Source organism: Trachypithecus francoisi, unplaced genomic scaffold (assembly GCF_009764315.1).
Source record: "Trachypithecus francoisi isolate TF-2019V2 unplaced genomic scaffold, Tfra_2.0 Lachesis_group4, whole genome shotgun sequence".
Classification (NCBI taxonomy): Eukaryota; Metazoa; Chordata; class Mammalia; order Primates; family Cercopithecidae; genus Trachypithecus; species Trachypithecus francoisi.
Genome location: NW_022681469.1, coordinates 128,963,393 through 128,986,054, shown reverse-complemented (window position 1 = coordinate 128,986,054; position 22,662 = coordinate 128,963,393). Strand labels below are relative to the sequence as shown.

General features: G+C 37.8%; 1 long non-coding RNA gene across 2 annotated transcripts in view; it reads right to left on the bottom strand.

Annotated features, from left to right (window-relative positions):
• Positions 1-19,074, bottom strand: part of LOC117073028 — an 80,563-nt gene extending 61,489 nt beyond the window's left edge. For both annotated transcript variants that reach the window (XR_004433065.1, XR_004433064.1), the window contains exons 1-2: positions 19,018-19,074; positions 15,445-15,561 (exon numbers count right to left, since the gene is read on the bottom strand). This is a non-coding gene — a long non-coding RNA (uncharacterized LOC117073028). The remainder of the gene's footprint in view (positions 1-15,444; positions 15,562-19,017) is intronic.
• Between the last annotated feature and the right edge of the window lie 3,588 nt (positions 19,075-22,662).

The following is a 22,662-nucleotide window of genomic DNA, read 5'->3' as shown; positions in this document are numbered from 1 at the left end:
AAAGTGCTGGGATTAAAGGCGTGAGCCATCATGCCCGACCTACATCCAGGAGTTTTTAATAGATTTTTTTTTTTTTTTTAATAGTTGAAGTTCTGGGATACATGTGCAGCATGTGCAGGTTTATTACATAGGTACACACTTGCCATGTTGTTTTGCTGCACTCGTCAATCCATCATCGATATTAGGTATTTCTCGTAATGCTATCTCCCTCCCCTAACCTCCCACCCCCTGACAGGCCTCAGTGTGTGTCAGTATTTTCCTAAATTCTTATATGTTGAAAACTATATATCGGTTGATGCGTGAAGGACAGTTTGGCTGTACATAAAATCCCCGGTTCACATTTCCTTTCACTGAGTTTTCTGAAAGTGCTGCTCCATTGTCTCCTTGCTTTACAAGTGGATGTTAAAAGGAATTAGTCTAATTCCTTTGTCTTTGTAAATTATCTATTTCCCGGAGACCTTGAGGAAATTATCTGTATTTTTGGTAATTTGACTAGAAGACGTCCAGAAGTTGGTCATTCAGCTTTAATCTTCTCAGGTACACAAGGAACCATTTCACTGTGTATGGAAAGTTTTTGTGCATAATAATTTCAGTTATTATCTCTCTTCCATTATTTTTCTTCTTTTTATATTCTGATAATATGAATATTACTGCTTTTCTAACAATTGTCCATTTCTATGACTTTCTCTTTGACTTTTTTCTAAAACTCCTTTCTCTATGTTATGACTGTTTTCTTGATTGTTTTTCACCTTTCTTCAATACCTTTTATTAAATTTTCCTTTATGATATATAGAGTGACATGTCTCGCGATGTTGCCCAGGCTGATCTTGAAACTTCAGGCTTAAGCAATCCACCTGCCTTGGCCTCTCAAAGTGCTAAGATTCAAGGCATGAGCCACCACATCTGGCCATTCAAATCTATTATCTCTTGGCTACTTGCAATTTATTTCTTCATTTCTCAGAAAACTGTCTTTTTCTTCCACTTCTTTCCTGAGTTCAGTCAACTCTTTGATATTTCTCTTTTCTTCTTTGTCCATTTCTGCTTTTAGATTTAATATTTCTTTCCTTCCTTCCTTCTTCCTTCCTTCCTTCCTTCCTTCTTCCTTCCTTCCTTCCTTCTTTCTTTCTTTCTCTCTCTCTTTCTCTTTCTTTCTTTCTTTCTTTCCTTCCTTCCTTCCTTCCTTCTTTCTTTCTTTCTCTCTCTCTTTCTCTTTCTTTCTTTCTTTCCTTCTTTCTTTTTTTTGATGGAGTCTTGCTCCGTTGCACAAGCTGAGTGCAGTGGTGCGATCTTGGCTCACTGCAACCTCTGCCTCCCGGGTTCAGGCAATTCTCCTGCATCAGCCTCCTGAGTAGCTGGGATTACAGGTGTGCACAACCACGCCCAGCTAATTTTTGTTTTTGTTTTTGTTTTTTTTTTAGTAGAGATGGTATTCACCATGTTGGTCAGGCTGGTCTTGTACTCCTGATCTCCAGTGATTCACCTGCCTAGGCCTCCCAAAGTGCTGGGATTAAAGGCATGAGCCACCGCACCCAGCCTACAATTTCTAATTCAAGGTGATTTTTTATTTTCTTGAATGACTCATTATATTTGATTGTATTTGATCATCAACTTAGCGTTACAGTCTGTTTTATGATTATTATTTTTCTTGTATTTTTCTTGCAGGTCAGCCAACCTTGCTGACCTGCAGTGGGCTCCACCCAGTTTGAGCTTCCCTGGCCACTTTGTTTACCTACTCAAGTCCCAGCAATGGCAGACACCCTTCCCCTGCCAGGCTGCTGCCTCGCAGGTCAATCTCAGACTGCTGCACTAGCAGTAAGCAAGGCTCCTTGGGCGTGGGATCCTCCAAGCCAGGTGCAGGATATAATCTCCTGGTGTGCCATTTGCTAAGACCATTGGAAAAGTGCAGTATTTGGGTGGGAGTATCCCATTTTTCCAGGGTACCATCTGTCACGGCTTCCCTTGGCTAGGAAAGGGAAATCCCCCAACCCCTTGTGCTTCCTGGATGAGGTGATGCCCCGGTCTGCTTTGGTTTGCCTTCCATGGGCTGCACCCACTGTTCATCCAGTCCCAATGAGATGAACCAGGTACCTTAGTTGGAAATGCAGAAATCACCCATCTCTGCATCGATCATGTTGGGAGCTGCAGACCAGAGCTGCTCCTATTCAGCCATCTGGAATGGAATCCCCAAAGTTGTGCATTAATTTTCAAATTTATAACACAAACATGAAACTACAGAACTCTGCATCTTCCCTATTCTGATCCTTAATGGCTGTCAAGGAAGTTTCCTTAATGCCTTTTAGGACTCGTTGTAAATACTGGTCTTAAAAAGGACTGCAATAGGCCACGGATGAACCACAGCCTTCATTTGCATTCTTTCCCACAAGCTATCATTTGTAGTTCTTCAATTTTTTTCATATGCTGAGAGGATCTAAAACCATACTTAGATTGCAGTCCTGATGTGCACCTCTGTATTCTTTCTGTGGTCTCACCACTTTTTTTTCCTTTGTGCCATCATTTATTCTCTTCAAGTCACAGTGCTGTCTTCTCAGAAAAACAGGTTTGGACCATGGCATCTCTCATGCTCCTTCTAGGACATTTACCCCTGGGCAAAGTGCCCTGACTCCTTCCTGAGAGCATCATACTTTATGTAGCCTGAGCCCTCAACCATCACCATTATATTACTCAAATGCAGAATAGCTTAGCAAAAGGAAATGCTTCATCTAAGATTGCACAATGCTTGCTCAGTAACGTGGCAGTGTCTCAACATGGAAGGTTCCCAGGCATGTTAAGAGAGCATTTCTCTCAGCTCAGATATTTGAGATTTCTGGTGTTATCTCTTTCTGGTTGTTTCTTCCCTTACAGTCATTTTCTTATGTGCTGCTTTCCCTCTGTCCATCAAGAGTAGGAGAAATGCAAGAGACAGCTCTGTCTTCCCACGGTGTCCCTGGCTGAGCAACACCTCCCTCCAGCAGGGGGTGCCTCTGTGTAATTTTTGTAACACCTGATGACTGATGTACAATTGTTCATGCTCTCATTGCTTCTGGAAGGCATAAGAAAAAAAATCCTCTACAGCATTTGTTTCCTCCTTAGGTTTTCTTCTGCTCTCAATCACAAGACCCAGTCATCCTTTAAAGTAAAACAGATACAATTCCCGCATTACAGAACGTTTTAAATGGGTATATTTTGAGAGTCATTATCTTTCATTTTAAGGCTGATATTTCTAAAGAAATCACTGGTTTTTCTAATAATCATCCCCCATTCCATTGCTTTTTGCCACCAGGTACATAAAGCCTTGACAATACAGGTGTGTTCGAATATAACTTATAAATAATAAATAGAAACTCCCAAATCTCTGTCCAATTCTATTAATAAAACATATGACTAGTTCTCAGAAAGTTGCACATTTAATGAGGAGTCCACACACTTTCTTCTCAAAAGTCTTTTTTCTAGATTTGAACACCCATTCTTTTCCTGCAATTTTGGTGAGTAAGAAATTACAACCAAACCTCTCTGTCTTCATTCATGTGTGCTTCTAAGACAAAATACCACAGACTAAGTAATTTATAAGAAAAAAATTTTTTTCTTAATTGCTCTGGAGTCTGAGAATTCCAAAATCAGGGTGCAAGTAGGACGGGTGTCTGATGACGGCTGCTCTCTGTTTCCAACATGGCGCTTTGTTGCTGATTCTCCAGAGGGGACCAACACTGTGTCGTCACATGGCAGAGGGGGCAGAATGGCAAGAGAGTTCTCTTTAAACTCAACTGCTTTTATAATGGGGCAAAGCCCATTCATGGGAGTGAAACCCTCATGACTTAATCACCACCTGAAGTCACACCTCTTAATACTGTTGCATTGAGATTCAGTTTCAATGTGAATTTTGGAGGGGATACCATCATTCAAATCATAGCACTCCCATTCTGCTGATGATATATTTAGAAGCATTTTGCTGTTTGGGGAGTAAGGCACTATTTCTGAGGACTTCTTGGAGTCTTTATGTTCTAATGGAGGGTTTAGGTCTCCTTCTAGCCAGATTCTATCCATTGCAAAATCAATAGAGCAGAACATCCAAATGTAGATAAAAGCATCATCATTCATGAAGATCCAGTAGCTCCTAAACATATGGTTTCTTAGGTAATATTCAAATGGAGAACACCCAGGAACATAAAGGTTATTTCCTACATTCTTCTCCTAATTTTAGACCAAACACAGAACTCTGTGCAAACATGAAGAAAAGCTTGGGTATAAACAGACTCACAGTCCACTTATTCAGTTAGTTGTGCTGAGGATCACAGTCTGTTCTAAAAATATCAGGCCCCAGCAGAATGGAGAGGGCCAAAAAAGAGATGGTTCTATGTTATCTTTTTTATATCATGAACCAGCCCTCAGGTAAGCCTGGCCAAATGGGTATCAAAGTCTCATTAACTTCATGCATCAGATACATCATTCCTACCTTGGAGAAGAGCAAATGTGGGTAGCTCAGTATTTTAGAAGCATCACCTTTAAAATTCTCAATGTTTAAAGGGAAGAGAAAAGTACATCTTATAAATAAAGATAAAAAGATTAAATGTTTCCCACTAATATGCTCCTATGAGTTGCTTATGGTAAGTACAGAGCATGAACATTGAATGCTTAGAACCATAGGTATAAACTGGAACTTCTTGAAATAAATCAGTTGCAGAGTGGCATCACAGCAAACTTTAAACCAACAGCAAAACACAGAAAAATAATCAAATATTCAGCTCTGCTCTTGAGAATTGTATTAGTCAGGGTTGTCTAAAGGGACAGAATTAATAGGATAAATGAATATATTGGGGGGGGAGTTTATTACGAGCATTGACTCACACGGTCACAAGGTGAAGTCCCACAATAGGCCATCTGCAAGTTGAGTTGCTGGGAAGCTAGTCTGAGCCCCAAAACCTCAAAAGTAGAGAAGCCGATAGTGCAGCCTTCAGTCTTTGACCAAAGACCCAAGAGCTCCTGGCAAATCACTGGTGTAGGTACAAGAGTCCAAAAACGGAAGAACTTGGAGTCTGATGTTCAAGAGCAGGAAGAATCCAGCACAGGAGAAACATGCAGGCCACAAAACTTGGCTAATCTAGTCCTTCCACATTCCTTTGCCTGCTTTTATCCTAGCTGTGCTGGCAGCTGATAGATGGTACCCATGCAGACTGAGTGTGGGTCTACCTCTCCTAGTCCACTGACTCAAATGTTAGTCTCCTTTGGCAACACCCTCACAGACACACCCAGGATCAATACTTTGCATCCTTCAATCCAATCAAGTTGATACTTAGGATTAACCAGCAAGTTGACACTCAGTGTTAAGAAGCATCCATGGGCTACTTGCATTGTACTGCATGCCCCAAACCCCCCAACGCCTGACCATGGGGAGAGGGAACAGACACAGTTCCTATTACTCTAAACCACATCAAGTTTGGTTCACCTATGGGGCATATTTTGTTTTGTTTTCCGCTAAAATATCCTTTGGACAACTTTATGCTTCCATCCTTCGCCCTGGATCCTAGGTGAACAGACAGACCTCAGCAAGATCAGCCTCCTCTTCACTTAAATGCCAGGCTAATATATACATATCCTGAGTAACTATCTTGCTTTATGTCCCTTGGATACCTGTAAATAAATACATCATCTAGAACTAGAAGGACTCAGTTAAACTTCTAAGTCTAAGGCTTTGCTAATTCAGAGTGTTTGTCTCTGACTACTGCAAGGGCAATGGAAGAACACTTCTTTTAGATGAATCAGAACTACTTATTTCATTTTTCTAATTAAGACTCATAGAAGGGTAGGGATAGGCAGTCTCCAACATTAACAGGTTAACCTGAAAAGAAGCCATACCAAGACCCATCTGAAACAGAAAGGGATACTTCAAATATTTAAAATAAATATTTATATACGTGAATATTTAAAGACCATGTTGCCCCCAAATTAGGACCAAAAGGTGAATTACTAGCACACTGACTTTCAATTCTGTTGAAGCTACTTTTCCAATGAAATGTTTAAAGGGTACGGATGGAGCGTTGGAAATAGCTGTTCTGATTGGCATGTGTTTGCCCACACAATGGCCTTTCCCATGCGCCACTATTGGCTGGAGAGAGAGCTTGGCTGCTGCAGGCTGGTTGCTGGATTTCCCCCTCCACCCTCATTCCAAGCCAAGAAAAGTTATATATATATATATATATATATATATATATATACCCATATACATACATACATATATACAAACATTTATTTATTTATATTTGTATTTACCTGCTGTCATGGTAACCAGATTTGGAGGACTCTACAGTGGAGGGCAGAAGGCTCAAACATGCCAAACAAAGAAAATATATCCAAAACAACAAGGGTGATTCCAGAAATAATCATGTGGGGGCTCAAATAAAATCTGATTTAAGTATGAGTACATTTTCATTTGATTTTATTCCTACTATTGCCTGCCCCAGGAATTCGTTTAACAGCATCAAGCCTCTGAAAAGCTAAGAAAATTGGTCTTGACTCCCACTTGCTAACCTTTGTCCTTGGGGCCCATAGCTCAGTTGTAAAGCACCTGATTCCTTTATCAAGCAAGTTGTCTGCATTGAAATTCTGAACTAGACTGACCCTGGCTGGAGTCTTCAAGACCTTTCCAACATTTCTACTCAGGACATTTCAAGTATTTGTACAGAAATGAAAATACAGATAATTTGATTCAGAAGTTTGCGCTTTTAAGTCACATGTATACTAAACATTTCCTAATGGGAAAGTGTAGGTGATGACTATACTAGCTTATTTCATCCAAAAATGTTTATGAAAAAATAAAGAACTTAAATTTAAAACATCAATAATTATATGACTCTTTCCCTAGTTTTCCTTGTTAACTGATGGGCTAATCTGGCCATCCACTGCAGGATAAATCTGTATTTGCTCAGAATGCCATGCATGTTTATTTCCGCATCTCCTTCTCTTTTCCCTTGAGCTGCAAGCTTCATTGAGACTCAAGAAAGGAGACCATTAGACAAGTGTTAGCAAAGTCTAGAATTCTATCAATCAACAAATATTTGCTAATCACTTACCATGCATAAGACTGATGCTATGTAGGCAGCTGGGGATAGAAACGTGAGGAATCTCAATCTTTTCCTATTGAAAGGATGCATCTTATTTACCACCTAAAATTCCCTAAAAGGTACGTTATACTTTTGGCCAAAGATTCTGCAAAACTGTACAACAGCAACCCTATTCTTCCCTCTTGCAATATTGACCCCAGAGTTTAGGAAATGAGGAAAGAACAAGGGAGGGTCAAGGCTGAAGATAACATTCCTCATGCGGCATACTGAAAAATAGGTTCCTTACTTTTCTCTGTTCTCCATCTTGCAAAATGAATCCCTAGTGACATTTCAAGTCTTTAATTACAATTAATTAAAGTTCTTGAAAACCAAATTCTGACAAAGTCAATGAGAATAAAACATCTCCCTCTGTGTCTCTCTCTCTCTTTTTTTTTCCACTTAAATTTCCTATCAGAGTCTCCACTTCAAAGGTTTTGTCAGTATAGATTAAAAAGACTGCTGTGTGCTATGAGTTTTAGTTCTGGAACTATGCAATACCAATAAAAGGAAATGAATTAATCAGAGCACTATGCTATGGGAGTCTGAGCTGGATACTTCAAATTGATTTCCCAGTCGTTGCTCAGCTGTGGGGAAAAACAGAAGGATTGTTTAGTTTTTGCCAAAGTTGTCTCGATAGTTTGTTTTGGCAAGTATTAGGAAATTGCAAAACTTCCTTAGGAAATTACAATTAGGAAATTGCAAAAATTACATTAACATGTAAGAGAAAAAAATTTGCCAAGTCTCAAACATGTGCACATGAAAGTGCCTGAGTCAAGACAGTACACCCTAGAAGCCTAACCCTCCTTGAGACCTGTGCCTGTGATTTTTGTGGTGTGAACCAGATCAATTGCAAGCCCATCCCAAAGGAGACCCAGAGTCCTCTCCTTGACCAATTGAATAGTGTCCTTCGGAGTGCTGCCTTATTGGAGGGAAACATCCTTTGTTTACCCTGTGTCTAGCCCTTCCACTTTTAATCAGAGTCACTCACTGACCTTACTCCCGAGTGAACATTCTCTCCATTTCCAGGTGTTACAGGCTGAATTGTACTCTCCCATACCCCCATATAAAACCATGTGTTGAACTCCTAACCCCCAGTATCCCAGAATGGGACCGTATTTGGAGAGAGGAGCTTTACAGAGGCAACTAAGTGAGAATGAGGTACAGAGGAAGACCGTGTGAAGATACAGGGAAAAGACAGCTATCTACAAGCCAAGAAGAGAGACACGAGAAGAAACCGATCCTACCTGAATCTTGGACTCCCAGCCTCCAGAATGTGAGAAAACAAAATTCTGGTGTTTCAGCCACCCAGCCTATGGTACTTTGTTTAGGAGTCCTAGCAAACTAATATATCAGGCAAGCAATAAACTAAACTCTTTGTTGTTGCTTTATACTTTTCAGCTCTGTTGTTCTTTGTATTTTGATAGACAAATGTTACATTATACTTTGTTACAGACAGTACTAATATATAGGACTAACATTTATGAAACATTTATAGAATTTTGAATAAATTAGAAGCATAGGAATGAAATAGATGTGCCAAAATTTGATTCATGGTAAAGTATTAATATTGTGATGAGAAATAATAATGCAATGATTTTATCAGAAACAGAAACACTGACATGTTAAATGTAGGGAGAAGACCAACATAAGTATTAGTAAAAATAATCATCCTAAAAGTAAAACAAGTCACTATTTTAGTGGGGTTGAGAATATGCATTGCCATAAGACTTTCCTTTTTAATATTATTTTATTTTGGATAACAACCTAACAAAGCAACATTTTTCAGTGTATGTGTTGTTATATTTATTGCACATAGAAACACATGTGGTATAAGGGTGAATGTGAACATTTGGTAAAGAGGAAAGGAATTAAAATCCAAAATTATATCATCCCAGAAATAAAATACATAACTTCTCAAAACACGCAAAGCAGAAGTTTTTAACTTGAACTGTTTGGGTGAGTCTTTATGGTTCTTATGGAAAATGAATGCATATGTACATGAATGCCGATGAATGCAGATGACGTATTTCTGAGGGAAGGATCTAAATCTTTTTTCAGCCTCTTAAATAAGAGCCATTTTTGAAGAAGACAAAGAATAGTACACCTAGTAATTCTGATATTTACCAAATTCTATTTGTATTAAATACAAACATTTGTTAAAAATTACATAACTAGATCTGGCTTGGGAAGCCCTGCATTTGTTGGAGGTCTAGGTGTGTATTTGTTTACCTACGTTTGTAGGATAAATTGTCATCTATCTGAGGTGTGGCCTTACCCAATGTGTCTGGGCATCTGTCAGATAACAAAATTATAACTTAAAGGCCATAATGCTATGAAATACCATCTCATCCTATTATTATAATTTTCAATGGAGAAAAGGGGAGAATCAGGAAATGGGAGTGTTCAGGATAACATGACTGGAATGGCCAGACTCCTACTTTCTCAATGTCTAGTAAAAGACATTTTAGCCCATGGCATTAAAGGGTTGAACAGCCTCCTTTTCTGCCTTCAGAGAATAAAGTGCATTTTCACCAGACTCCCAAGGTGTGGTTACCACCCACAATCAAGCCCCCGTTCTGCCATTTGACATTTCTGAGGTCCCAGGCAAAGTTTATAACTTTCCTAAATAACCTATCTTCTCATATGTGAAATGAGGACAATCATAGTGTCTATCTTATAAGCGTTGTTCTGAGAATTCCAGGAGTTAGTAAACATAAAGCCTTGAGAAGACACCCTGCCCATAGTATGCATTGTGAAAATGTGACCTCACTTTCTTTTATTTCTACCTAGGTAAAGTACCCACTGAAGTTGTCTTGAAGAGTGAAAGTGACCTTTGCAAAGATTGCATGAGCCAGACTTTGCCTGCTCTCTCCCATAATTCTGTTCCCTGCCCAACACAATTCTATGATTGGCACATGATCAAGGGACCCAACAGAGGGACTTTTATCAGGGAAGACCGAAGACATTGGTTGGCACACTTGCTATTTTTCCTGTGAGTTTTCTCATCTTACCTTTCTCAGTAGCCTTCCGATTTGACATAAAATGGAAACCATGACAAACTAATCTTATGTGTCTTCATAAGATTAGCAATTTTAAACTTCTTAGATTTCATAAACCAGATTAGGAAGAAACATATATTCTTCACTTTTTCTAACCATTTCTGGCCAATGAGATTGAATGGTTAAGCCTATGGATTAGATATACGGGAAAGTTTTTGAAAAGAATCAGGCCCAGATGACATTTTCCTTAAGCCGATTGTTACCTCTCTATCCCCTTCCCTCTCCTTTTCTGCCTCAAGCATAGTCACAGTGGATAGAAGTAAAGCCATCATCCTGTGGTATCAAGATAAAAGCCACATGCTGAAGATGTCAGAGCAGGAAGACAAAAAAAAGATTGAACCCTTGATGCATTGTTAGATTACCATATTGGCCTTGGACACCTCAAACTTAGACTCTGCTCTTATCTGATGAATAAACCTATTATTAAGTTGTTCACATTTCATGCTGAGTGTAACTGATACAATTCTAACTGATATGATAGATATTCCAATTCAATTAACTGGGAATAAAGAAAACCAAAGGAAACATTCATTTAAGATGCATGTCCTCTTCAAACCACACTGCTCCATAAAGCCTGACAGGAATGAGAAGATAGCAGATGAAAGTGTTTTTACAGTTATTAAACTTTCTTTTGACTAACACAGGACATGTGAATGGTTATTAAGAGTATGCCTCTCAACACCAGACACAGTAAAAGAATCCTTGTGGGATCCTAGATGTGTATGAGGAAACCTTGAAGTTCCTAGTTATTTATTCTATTACTCTGGAGTCTGCCTCTTTCTAAACCACCCAAAAGGTAGATACAGCAATATACACTTATGGGACTACCTGCAAAATGCTTGTTGACAGCTCTGCCTAAATATTATAGGAAGAGATAACAATAACTTTTTTCCATTCACAATAACTTTTTTCAGAATAACTTCTTTTCCCATTCACATTAATGTTTTTTCATTAATTGAAGAATGAAACATTTATTTAGGCTCTACTGTATGCCATTCACAATATTAAGGGTTAACCAAAGATAAAAAGGTCTACACCTGACCTTAAGGATTCAGTTTGAGTCATATAGGTCTATATAGCACTGTGATAGTAACTAGGGGTGTATATGTGTTATGTGTGTGTGCACACCTGTGTATACACACACATATGTATTAAATGTTTCAAAATTGTAGAAAAATATGATTTATTAAATTGAGGGACAATTAATATTAATTAAGCTCATCCCCTTCAAACCAGGACAGTATATCTTTTCCCCAGCTCTTCATGGGAATCCTGGTCATGATTTTGCCAAAAGCCTGGACTCCAATTTACACTTAATATATATGATGTATTAAGAAGTCATTGCAATTATTGCTTATATATAGCAAACTATCAATTTATTCTGTGTATATTTTAAAACCAGTCAAATTGTATCATCAACTACAATATTTCATTTTCTTGTTTTGTGTTTATTTCCTTAGGTCATACTGGTAGATTATTAAATTATTGGCAAAAAAATACAAACAAAATCAAAGCTTAAGTTTGCTTTATTTTTAGCATTGTTTATCTCTTTTTTTTTTCTTGTCTAATTGCATTGGACAGTGCTGGTAGAATAGCATTAAATGACTAGACTAATAGTGACATCTGTGTTTATTAGTTCTTGCCCTGAATACAAAACCATTTGCAGGATGGAAAAAAAAAAAAAAGTATCTCCAGTATTACCTCTGGTCTATAACTATTAACTGCTTATAGCTCTTTCTGGAAAGTAGCTAGGAGACCTCATGTGGTCTCTGTGAAATGGCATACTGAGCTGGATTATTATTGTTCACCTTGGATTTGGGAGAAATGATGGGAGTATGCTTTTCATTATTTGGCTTGAAAAGAGACATTCTTTCATATGTTAAGACAATATTCTTAGATTCCTGTTTTATTAAGAGTCCTTAAAAATTTTTGGAATGAATTTTACCTAGTCTTCTTTTTGGTATCTAGTAAGTTGATTTATAACTCAGGCTTCCACCTTTGATCCATTGATGCAATAACTAGGATAATGGATTTTCTCAAGTTTTAATCATGTTTGCATTACTTCACAAACCCTGAATTAGTCATTGATTTTTTTTTTCTTTTTTGTATACAGCTGAATTTAATGTGCTAGTATTTTATTCCAAAATGTGGCATATATATTCATAAACGAGATGGATCTTTGCCTGGGTTGCATTTCTCAGGTTAGGGGATTGGAGTTACGCTACAGATGCAAAATAAAGCTATATTTTCCTGTGTTTTAGGCAGTTAAATATCATGGAGATAATATATCCCTTAACAATGTGAAAGTCCATCTGCAAAATGGTCTAAGTCTAGCATCTCTTTGGAAATAGTCCATGAGCAACTTTTAAAATTGTAGCTTATTGATTGATGCAAGCTTCCTGCTCCTTGAGTCAATTCTTGTCATTTGTACTCTCCCAGGAACTTATTCATTTATCCAGATTTCCAAAAACTTCAGCATAGAATTGGCACATGAAAACTTAGTCTCCTCCAAATCTTACCTAATTTCTCATTTTCAAGGTGATTATTTTTCTTTAAATCGCTATGCCACAGTTTTGTAAAAAAACAAAAGAAAAAAAGTTGATGAACTCAATTATTGATCAGTCTCTCATTTAAGGTACAAATAATAACATGTATAGTTTGGCAGACATTAGACTGTATTAATATTTTAATAATTTATATAATTATATATTCTGACTACATATACATATATGTATATATATAATCTTATATAAGAACCCATAAAATAATTTTGAAGATTTCAAGAGTAAATTTCAGGGAAAAACAGAATAAAAGGGGGGCAATAAAAATTGTGCTATGAGTGAATGTTATATGTTAGGGAAAATTTGAGATGTAGACATGCATTTATTGAATATTTATCATGTGCTGAAAACTTTCTAGGCACTTTCTGACATCAATATTTAATGATTATTATGCTTTACCCACCATAGTGCTTTGCACATGTGAGCAAACTAGGGTGTGCATTTAAAAAATAAAGTAAATTAATGAATGAAAAAAACAAAAAGAAGGAAAGACTAGAATAGGCCTGCTAAACATTGTAAGTACTTAAAGCTTTTCTCTCATGGAAAGCATTAATTCAGCAGCCAGACAAAACCATAAATCTTCCTTCTCAGGGTATATCTTAATTATTCTAAAATTTACAATTCAATAATGTTTTCTGATGAAAAGAACACAGAATAAATTACTGCAAAAATGTCTGTTATAATTTCAAAGCAACGTTGGTTAAAGTAAGTCTGGTAAAAATAGGCTCCTGACATTAGTAGCTCTTGAGACACATTTAGAAGCTTCTCTACCCACCAGCAGAAATGAGCTGCACTGGAACTACCCTAGGTAAATCCCTCCACACAAAATGAGGAAGTCACCAGTGATACCAGACTCTTTCTTCCACGACCAGTGTTTTCACTTTAGTTCCACATAGCTGTGAAGTCCATGATAGCAGAGAATATCAGAACTTCATTGGTAACTACTTATAACCATGGATAAGCCATTATTTCCTCCTATAGCTCTGTTTCATTACTAAAAATTATAGGGGTTATACTATTCTGCCTATAATTTTCCTTCCAATTCTAACACCAAATGAGTTTTTGAATCAAATTGCACATAACATTTCAGCTCTAATGCAATGAGAGGTCTCTGTCAGGAAAATTCCCCATGAAGCATTCCCCAAAACCCCCGTTCAAAAATAACCTTGATATCCTCTGGCTTTCCAATCTTAATTATCAGTTACAACCCAGCAGCACTAAAGAGGTGGTGGAATGTTTCAAGCTGAATTGTAAGGAGTAAATACTTAAAAGATATATACTGATTAAACTTGTCTCTAGTTTGAAACATCTTTTCTAATCCCTTCCTTATCAAGGTATCTCCTATGGCCATGAGAACTCACAACCCACAGTAAGCAGTGGGAGCCTTTATCAAAAGAGGCTCAAGAGGAATGAAAAACAAAGTAAAATGAAGTAGACCAAAGTAAAACAAAAAATTCCTTAACTGAACAACCTCATTCAACAATTTATTCTGCTTCTTGTCGTCCTGAGAACCCAATGACATCTGGTACTTATGCTGGAGATCTTGAATCATCTCCAGATGAACGTGAATATCCTAAGCTATTTAGCAAGTGTGTGCATCCATATGCACACTTGCACTCACACCCACAATACAGCTTAGTTCAACTTACATCCTCTCCTAGAGCCTCTATGCACATATCATATATGCACATAAACCATATAACAAAATGCCATCAACTTACATATCTGGGCTCAGTAATAGATGGACCTGCTAACCTCTTATCATATGCTAAGGGAGAAAGAAGAATGTAAGCCACGTGAGTTTGAAACATCCATAAATCCAAACGTTTTTGCAACAAAATGGGATATCTGTTAGTGTTCAACCCATTTCTGTTGAAGGAGCCTCTTTTAGTCTTCTGTAGCAATTCTGAGTTGGGCTTTAGATGGACTCTATGTGACATGCCCCAACAAAACAAAACAAACTTCACTACTAACTTATTACATACTTTTGCAAATGATATTACTAAATTCATCTCATAGATTTCTCATAAGCGCCTCTGATACATACAGCCCATGACTGATGCTCACATCTGATTTTTTACTCTAATAGTGCCTGGCACCTAGTTCATATTCAGATAATGTTACTTGACTAGAATGAATAGCCTTTAACTTGTGACATTCATTGTTTCTTTTCTTTTTTTTTTTTTTTTTTGAGACAGAGTTTCACTCTTGTTGCCCAAGCTGGAGTGCAATGGCATAATCTTGGCTCACTACAACCTCTACCTCCCAGGTTCAAGTGGTTCTCCTGCCTCAGTCTCCCTAGTAGCTGGGATTAGAAGCATGTGCCACCACGCCTGGCTGTTTTGTATTTTTAGTAGAGATGGAGTTTCTTCATGTTGGTCAGGCTGGTCTTGAATCCCCTACTTCAGGTGATTCACTCACCTCAGCCTCCCAAAGTGCTGGGATTACAGGCGTGAGCCACCACACCCCACCCAGTCTCATTGTTTCTTAATAATTTAGTGGATGCATTTTTCCTTCTCATTTGTAAGTTTCCTCTCCAGCAAGTTAGTAATATATTACCTAAATGTATTTTAGGTAGTATGTTGTTGAGAAGGTGGAAGTTCTTGTGGCAAATCCGTTTTAAATAGAAGTTATCCTTTGTAAAATGAATTTATGATATATTCTACAATTTTGTATTTTCACATCTTTGGATTCCTTAACATGAGAGCATATAACCATAGCTGAAGTTACCTGTCACATAAACAGTTTTGTGTTGCTCCATTGTCATCCCAGCTCTCTGTACGTTGAATGTAGGCGATGCCAGTAAAGTGGGTAGCTGGGAATCAGTCACATGCATTACGTTGTCTCCTGAAAGATTGAGAAGTACCATTTAAATTTCAGGGAGCAATTTTCACCTTATCTATGGAAGTATGCTGAGATAGTGTATTAGTCTGTTTCCACACTGCTGATAAAGACATAACCGAGACTGGGTAATTTACAAAGAAAAAGAATTTCAATGGACTCACAGTTCACGTGGCTGGGGAGGCCTCACAATCATAGCAGAAGGCAAGGGAAGAACAAAGATACATCTTATATGGCAGCAGGCAAGAGAGAATGAGAGCCAAGTGAAAGGGAAACCCTTATAAACATCATCAATTCTCGTGAGACTTGCTCACTACCACGAGAACAGTATGGGGGAAACTGCCCCCACGATTCAATTTTCTCCCACCAGGTCCCTCCCATAACACATGGGAATTATGGGAGCTACAATTCAAGACAAGATTTGGGTGGGGACACAGCCAAACCACATCAGACAGTAATTTGGTGGGACTAAAGTCACAATCATTATTTCTTTTAAGTAATGAATACTGTATTATACATTTCACCCTTCCAAGATGTTAGAGCATTTTATTTTATTTTAATCAGTGCAGAGTACAGTTAGGAAATCTGTCAAAATTATTTTATTGACTCTGATTATTTAGTGAACTCAAATTATTGCAGCATTTAGAAAGAAAAAACAGGACGTATAAAGGGATGGACAGCAGTTTATAAAACATAGAAGGGCAGCATGACCTCAGCAAGTACATGCAAATGTTTTCAATCCTGCATTTTATACCAGCAACTCAGGAGTTATATACTATGTTTAATGTATTATGTATTATGTTTTATATATTAATTACTTGAACAAAACCAATCATTTGCCTAAAACCTAAAATTGGCTTTCCAAAGTGAATTGTAGAGCGTGTTGCTCTTCTTCGTGTTAGACCAGAGACTTAAAACAAAAACTGTCTTTCTAAGAGAAAGGGTGAAATGTGATAAAAACTGAATATTTGTTCCTACCTCATTCACTCATTCATTCATTCATTCATTCAAGTCACAGGATCATCTCCAATGTGCAGGGCCCTTTGCTAAATGCCAGGTATAGAAGGTAAAAAAGAGGAGCTTGTGGCTTCATGGAGGGAGCCAGAAAATAAGCATTTGCATAAATAAACAAAATGCTGTCAGCTTGTGATAAAGGTTACAAAGAAACTAAGCAATATGGGGTGGTAGTTACAGTGATCTACTTAGATACTGTGGCACAGGAGGACTTCTGAGGAGATGACATTTGTCCTGAAGGAGGAAAAGGGGAGTCGTGAGCACCTGTGTCCATTTCTAGACATCTCATCAAAGATCTGAGGATCTCATTGGCCATCACAGACAGTAGATCATACATGACAAACATGGGTATATAAAGATATATCATAACCATTTAACATCTTCACCACCAAAAACATAAGCTGGTGGGGTAGATGAATATATTAATTAGCTTGATTGAATATTTCCTATAGTGTATACATAGATCAAAACATTACATTGTACTTCATACATATACATAATGGTTATATGATAATCTTTAAAAATTAGTAAAAAAAAAAAAAAGAGTCCATCTTGAATATGTAACAACCCCAAATACAGAAAGTACACTAGAAAGTGCACTCAGAGGAAACAGAGTGCAGGATGTTAACTGGTAGCACTGGTTGCACAAAAAGCAATCCAAGCTGTTAAAAAATGGTACTTGCTAGCAGAGACAGATAGGAGCAAAGGATGCCAGAGGGAAGCACTGGTTCTCTGCACTTCCCCCTGACAACTCAGCAAGGCCACAGAGCATGGCTCCTTCCAATTACAGTTAAGATAGCCAGTTAAAGGTTTATAGCAGACTTTTGCTGTTTTTTGCAACTCTGTTTCCCCTCATTTTCATTTCAGCAATTGCACTCCTTTTTCCTTTTAGGAAACCTTCTTTTCCCTGTGGTGTGCCAGGTTGGTGAGGATGCGAATCACTCTGCGCTGCCTGACTTTTCTAAGCCGGGCTAAGGCTCTGATGTGGGGGCTTTGGATCTTGAGTAGAGCAATCTGAGACGAAAAGGCATAGCTGGAGTTCCTTCCTTCCAGCATCAGCACCGTGATGTGACTGTTACCAATTCCTGGTGCACAGAGCTAGAGAGTAGCCCTGGTTTCTACCTTGTTTCTGACCTGATCTTCATTCCAGGATTTCTGTCCATCCTATTAACCATCGAAATCCTGCCAATAAATTGCTCTTTTGCTTAAATTATTGAGAGTTGGCCTCTATTGCCTGCAACCAAAATCTCTCATTCTTACACTTCTCAACAGAGCAAACTGCTATGCATCCTCCAGCTGCAAGGGATTGAACGCTATCAACAACCATACGAATGGAGAAGCAGTTGCTTCCAATGGTAAGCAGTTGCTTACCTGAAGCAGCTGAGCCTCAGGTAAGAACCCAGACCTGGCCAACACCTTAATGGCAGCTTTGTGAAACCCTAAGTAGATCTCTCTAGGTCCTGCCTGGACTTCTAATCCACAGAAACAGTGAGGTAATAAATCTGTGTTGTTTTGAGCTGCTGAGTTTGTGGTAATTTATTACATAAACAGAGATAGAGGAATGAGTTAACAATACTGTGATCATACAATGAACCAATTATGGAATGTAGAATTTTCCATGCTACGAATAACTTTGTTTCTGCAGAATATCAATGGTTTCACAAAGGGAAACGAGGGCATCATTAAAAGAAAAAGAGAGAGAAAGAATTAGAATTAGAATTTGTATGTATGCTGATTCAAACAAACCAATTGTAAAAGAGATATTTTGAGAGAATTGGAGAATGTAAATATGCACTGTATGGAATTTAAATATTAAGTGATATAAAAGAAGTATTGCTTCTTTTATTAGGTATGATATGATAATTATGGTAAAAAGAATCTCTATGATAAACACATACTGAAGTAATTCTGGGTACAATAATATATAGAGATTTGCTTTAAAATGATTCAGAAAAATATAGTGATAATTGATGACATTGGGTGATGAGTACCTGGCAGTACATTATACTATCCTCTCTACTTTTCTGTATGATTGGAAGTTTCCATTTCAAAAGTTAAAAAAAAAAAACACAGGAACATTTCTAGAACAAACAGTGTAACAGAGTAAATAAAATAAATGAAAGACACCAAAAATGAAGGAATTATACCTGAAAGAAGACTGAGAGTAGACAATATATCCACTTAAATATGTATGGATGAGTAGAATTATCCTAATAAAATTGATTAATCTTTTATATTTTTAAAACAATGATCTATATTGTAAAATGAAGGAAGGAAAAGGAAAACACAAAAAGAAAAGGAAGGAAGGAAGGATGCAGAGAGAAAGAAGAAAGAAAGGAGATCGATGACAGACATTTTAAATTTTCTTCTAAAATTTAAAAAGCAGAGATTCTTGAGGTTGAACATAGAGCCTATATCTTCCATAAAAGAAAAACAAAAGACAGTTACCGTTTGGACGAACGGAGGCAAGATGGTGCACTTCCAGTTCTTCTTCACCAACTTTTCCCGCGCCCGCAAAAATGCAGCCGGCGCCCGGGAAGGTGCAGACCAACTGGGCATGCGCCAGGTGACGTCAATCCGAAGAGACCAAGATTTACCTGGTCGCACCTGCGGAACGCCCCCCCGACACGCCCGTGCCCCGCCTATTGCCCTCCCACTCCTAGAAAAGCCGCTCCGGAGGGACGCCACGGGCGGCCTTCCTCCGTCTTCCACTCCTGTCGGGATGTCAGGACTGCAGGAACTCCGTCCGAGAGCCCCCACCAGGGACTCTGTCGGCCTTCTTTGCCGGAGGCCGACAGACCTCTTCCCCACACCTTAGGTGACCAAAATAAACTTGCAGTTTTGCTCCTACACTTGCCTACTCGCTGGTTCTTTTGTGCCCGCTCTGGTGGTCTTAGAAAAACAAATCAGTTACTTTATTATTGATTGTGAGCGCTGTATTTAGCTATACGTGTGTCTGTATTTCAGTTACACTGTATATGTGTGTGTGTTATATGTGTGTTAACATATAAATTTACAAGAGGTGAAACTAAATGGCCAATACTCTTTAATATCATCAAGGCCACGAAAGGAAAGAAACACTGAGGAACTCTTCCAGACTAGGGAAGAAATGAAAAGTAAATGAAATGTGGGATTCGAGATTGGATCCTGGAAAAGAGCAGTAGTGGGACAATACTAAATTTTTACAGTTGGAAAATTTTGACTAAAGTGTGTAGATTAATGAACAGTAGCATATCAAAGCTAACTTCCTGGTTTTGATAATTGTACTGATTATGAGAAATTTGTTTTCATTTAGGCAAGCAGGGTGATGGATATATAGGAATTATTTGTAATATTTTGGCAACTTTTGTAACGTAAATTGTATAAAAATGAAGACATAACAAAAAAAGAATTTGAAAATTTGAAAGATTTGTTTAAAGAGAGACAAGATAACAATATTAAAAAAGATTTACCAGTGAACAAATCCAAATGGCCAAATGTTGGGCATTGAAATTCAACATACAACACCAATTAAGATAGTATTGGCTTAGAAAAATAAAATACTTAAGTGTAAATTTTGTTTTGTTTTGTTTTTGTTTCTGTTTTGAGATGGAGTCTCACTCTGTTATCCAGATTGGAGTGCAGTGGTGCAATCTCAGTTCACTGCAACCTCTGCCTCCCTGGTTCAAGAGATTCTCCTGCCTCGGCTTCCCAAGTAGCTGAGATTACAGGTGCCCACCATCATGCCCAGCTAATTTTTGTATTTTTAGTACAGACGGGGTTTCACCATGTTGGCCAGCTGGTCACGAACTCCTGACATTTAGTGATCTGCCCATCTTGGCCTCCTAAAGTGCTGGGATTACAGGCTTGAGCCACTGCTCCCGGCCAACTTAGATGTAAATTTAATAAAATATGTGCAAGGCTTATACTCTAAAAACCACCAGATGTTGGTGAAATAAATATAAATATATGTAAATAAATGAGGAGATGAAAATGCCCATGAATTGGAAGATTCGATGGTTTGAAGCTGTCAAATGCCCCAAAAACGATATACATATTTCCTATGCAAATCTCAATAAAATGTTATTTAAATATAGACACGATTATTATAAAATTTATGTGAAAACGCAAAGAAACTTGTATAGCTAAAATATTTTTTGAAAAAGGAGAAAAAAGTAGGAGAAATTAGTCTATCCAATTTCAAATTTCATTGTATTAATATAACTGCAGTAACTAGAGTAAGCAACACTGTATGCTATGGGCAAAGGGATAGATACATAGGCCAATGGAGCACAACACAGAACCCAAAAATAGATCCATACAAATATTTCCAGCTGATTTTTTACAAAGGAGCAAAAGCAATTCCATGGAGGAAGGATAACTTTTTAAACAAGTAATGCTGGAGCATTTGGACAGCCATAAGTGAAAAAATTGAACTTCAACCTAAACTTCACACCTTGTACAAAAAATTAACTCAAATGAATCATAGATTTAAATGTAAAACGTAAAACCATAAAATTTTATTTAAAAACAGGATAACATTTTCAGGATTTAGTGCTAGGCAGAGTTTTTAGATTTGACACCAAAGTACGACCCATGAGAGGTGAAATTGATAAACTGGATTTCAGCAACATTAAAATCTTTTGCTCAGTAAAAGGCCCTGTTAAGTAGATAAAAAGACAAGCTACAGGGTGGAAGAAAATATTTGCGAACCGTATATATGTTAAAGGATGAGTGTCTAGAATTCTAAAAAACTCAACAGTTAAAAAACAGAAAAGGAGCAGAAGACCTGAAGGGACATTTCACTGAAGAGGATACGCAAATAATGATAAGCACAAGAAAAGATGTTCCGTGTCATTAGCCATTAGGGCAATTCACACTAAAATTATAAGGAGATAGCACTGAACATTTATCAGACTGGCTAAAACAAAAAATAATGACAACAACAAATGCTGGCAAGGAGAAATTAGATCACTTGTACATTGCCGATGAGAGTTTCAGATGGTACAACTACTCCTGAAAATAGTTTTGCAGTTTCTTAACAAACTAAATATGAAACTACCATACAACCCAGCAATTGCATTCTGGGGCATTTATTCTCCAAAAATAAAAATGTACATTCTTACAAAAATCTGTACACAAATATTCATAACAGCTTTATTCCTTTTGGTTTGTTTGTTTTTGAGACGGAGTTTTGCTCTGTTGCACAGGCTGGAGTGCAGTGGAGCTGTCTCAGCTCACTGCAAGCTGTACTTCCCGGGCTCACGCCATTCTCTTACCTCAGCCTCCCGAGTAGCTGGGACTACAGGCGCCCACCACCACGCCCAGCTATTTTTTTTTTTTTTTTTTGTATTTTTAGTAGAGATGATGTTTCACCATATTAGCCAGGAGGGTCTCGATCTCCTGACCTCGTGATCCGCCTGCCTCAGCCTCCTAAGTGCTGGGATTACAGGCATGAGACACTGCACCAGGTCAACAGCTTTATTCTTAACAGCCAAAAACCATAAGCAACTCAGATGTCCTTCAGTAGGCAAATGTTTACCAAAATGTGGTGCCTCCCTACCAAGAAACACAACTCAGCAATAAAAAGCAACAAATTATCAACAAGCACAATTACCTGGAAGACTCTCTAGAGAATTATGCTGAGTAAAAAGGACCAACCACGAGAGGTTGCATATTCATTTATGTAACACTCTTGAAATGACAGAATTATTGAAATGGGGAACAGAGTAGTGGTTGCCCAGGTTTAAGGAGGGAGAAGGAGGGGGAAGTAGGTGTGACTACAAAAGGACAACACGAGGAAGCTTTTCCGTGTTAGAGTGTTCTGTATCTTGACTGCATCAGTGTCAAAATCTGGGTTGTAATGTTGTACTACACTTTTGCGATATGTACCCATTGGTGGAAACTGGAATAACAGTATCTGCGATTTGTCTGTATTATTTCTTACAACTGCATGTGAATCTACAATTATCTCAGAATTAAAAGTTTAATTAAAAATGGCAACAAAATTACTGTGCACACATTCCCAATGCATCATTTGTGCTCCCAGGTATATACTAAAGAGAAGTCAATAATATCCAACATGAAAACATACAAGGATGTTCATAACACCTT